Raw genomic sequence first — 2,658 nt, forward strand, 5'->3', positions numbered from 1 at the left:
CCTTGGACCTTTCTTCTGTTGTCATCAGTGACTTCTCTTATTGGAGCATCTTGGTTTGTCTGTGGCATGTTGTTCCCTTGTTTCTTCATTTGCTTGTGTGCTTTCCCATCTAGTTGTATAGTTCTGAGGTAATATCGCTTCTTCCCTGGCATTGAAGATTTCCAATGTCCTGCCTTTAAGAGGGAGAACAAAATCAACAACACCCTGTACAAACAATGTACAGCCTCAAATCTAAGAGCTCCCAGCAAGTCATCCACTGCCTTCAACAGTAATGATGAGTTCATTCACTGTCAACAATAGAAACATAACAATTGCCAATCAGATTTTCAATCTCAAATAATGAACAAAGAAAGAACAAGAATCCGTGCAGGACAAGTGTTCATGAAGAAGAAAGAAGTCAGAAGCGAAAATTAACAGGAAGAGTGGAAGAGGATCCAACAGACTGGTTGTTTGGTGGAGAAAAGAGAGAAATGGAAATTAGGAAGATAGATGAGAGAAAGAATACATAGAAAGACAAGAAAAAAATATAAGAATGTATAGAATATACAACATAATTGAAAAACACCATGCATATATCACTGTCTTCAAACTGATGAACAACAAAAATTCTTGCTCCCCAGTTACTATCTCACCCATATGGGCCTCAGATGCCCTGGGTTTGACCACATTGCAATCCCAAGATTGCAATGCCACTGGCATTCGGAAAAAGATCACCAGGGATGAGCAATCCTGAGAGTAACTAGATGGCAGAAACCTGCATTTCCTGGAGGAAGACCCCAGTTGCATCCAAAATTCTAGGCACACTGACATTGAATCTCTAGGTTCTGGCCAGTGTCTCAAAATGGTTGTGACCATGTGCAAACAACCCTGGTGTCTCCCTGGCAGTGGACCTCTGGGCAGTTGTGGAAGTGATAGTAGCAGGAGTGTGTGGCAGCAGGCAGGGGGTCAGCAGCAGCTGCAGATGTCAGTGGTGATGATGGCAGCAGGTGGGGCACTGAGGCAGAAAAGGCAGTGGCATCAACTGTAGCTGCAACTGCAACAGCACCCAGAGTGGAAACTTTCAGGTGACCTCCAGGGAATTGCAGAGGCTTTGATGGCAGTGGTGTCAGCAGTGAACATGGCAGCCCGGGATCCCAGGCAGCATCAAGAGCAGCAGATCTCTAGGTGATGGTGACTGTGACAACAGCAGCAACAGCACCTGCAGCAGTGGCATCAGGGTCACATCTGCCCCAAGAGAAGACCTCTAGGCTGTGGTAGTGGTGACTACAGCAGAAACACCTGGGTAAAAGCACTCCGGTGGTTCGTGTGGGCATGGGCAGCAAAGGCGACCATAGAATACACCTCCTGGTCTCTGTGGCAGGGGCCTCAGGGACAGCTGCTTCCTGCTACACAGAGAAGACCATATTTATAGATTTTTAAATCAGCATATTTCAGATATACGTAAAATTCAACTTCACTCTTCTTTATTCATATGTGTACATAAGAGAGTTTGGTTTGTTTTATTCTACTGTTCATCCCACTTTTTTTCTTCCTTCTTCCATATAACACCTTTCTCTACTCCACAGATGATGCCATTATTTTCACTGGATTCCCTTTTTTTCCATTATTTCATCTAGCATTCACATACATGGGTAAATATTTGACCCTTGGCTTCCTGAGTCGGGCTTATTTCACACAGAATCATGTTTTCCAGTTTCATCAATTTTCCACCAAATGCCATCATTTCATTCTCTTGTGTGACTTAGTAAAACTCCATTGTGTATGTACACCATATTATCTTTATTACTTAATTGGTTGATGGGTATGTGGGCTGGTTATGTAATTAGGTTATTGTGAATTGTGTTGCTATAAATGCTGATATGGCTGTGTCTCTATAGTAGGCTGATTTTTGATCCTTGGATATATATTGAAGAGTGGGACAACTGGGTCAGATGTTGCTCCCTTTCCAAGTTTTGCAAGGGATAGTCATACAGTTTTCCAAAATGGTTATACTAATTTGCTGTCCAACCAACACTGCATATGTGGACATTTCCCCCACATTATTTCTTTTGTTGTGTTTTAAATTTTTTTTAGATATACATGACAGTAGATTGTGTTTGGCGAATTATAACACATGGAATATGACTTCCAATTCTTGTGCTGTACGTAATGTGGAGTTATATAGGTCACAAATTTACATAGAAATGTAAGAAATATTTGTTTAATTCTATTGTCTGTCCTATTCCCATCCACCTCCTTTCCCTTAATCCTCCTTTCTCTATTCCAGTAAACTTTTACTTTACCCTTCTACCCCCAAATGTTCTATCTGATATGTGGATTCTCACATTATTTTGATAAATACTAGTGTAAGGGGTGTGAGATAAAAATCTTCATTTTGTTCTTTTTGAATCAGGTGACTCTATCTCTGTGGATTTTTGTGAGTTTTATATTCCATTGGTCTTAAGGTCTGTTCTGGTGCCAATAGAATGCTTTTTATAACAAATGTTTTTATAACAAAACTCTACAACACAAATGGATATCTGTTAAAGTGATGCTTTCGGCATCACTTTTCTTAAATTCAGAATTGCTTTGGCTTTTCTAAGACTCTTATTTGTCAAAATTAATTTTAGAACTACTTTTCTGTCAGTATGTTGTGAAGAATGCCACTGATTGGGATTA

The sequence above is a fragment of the Sciurus vulgaris genome, assembly GCF_902686455.1.
Source record: "Sciurus vulgaris genome assembly, chromosome: 13".
In the NCBI taxonomy this organism is placed as follows: Eukaryota; Metazoa; Chordata; class Mammalia; order Rodentia; family Sciuridae; genus Sciurus; species Sciurus vulgaris.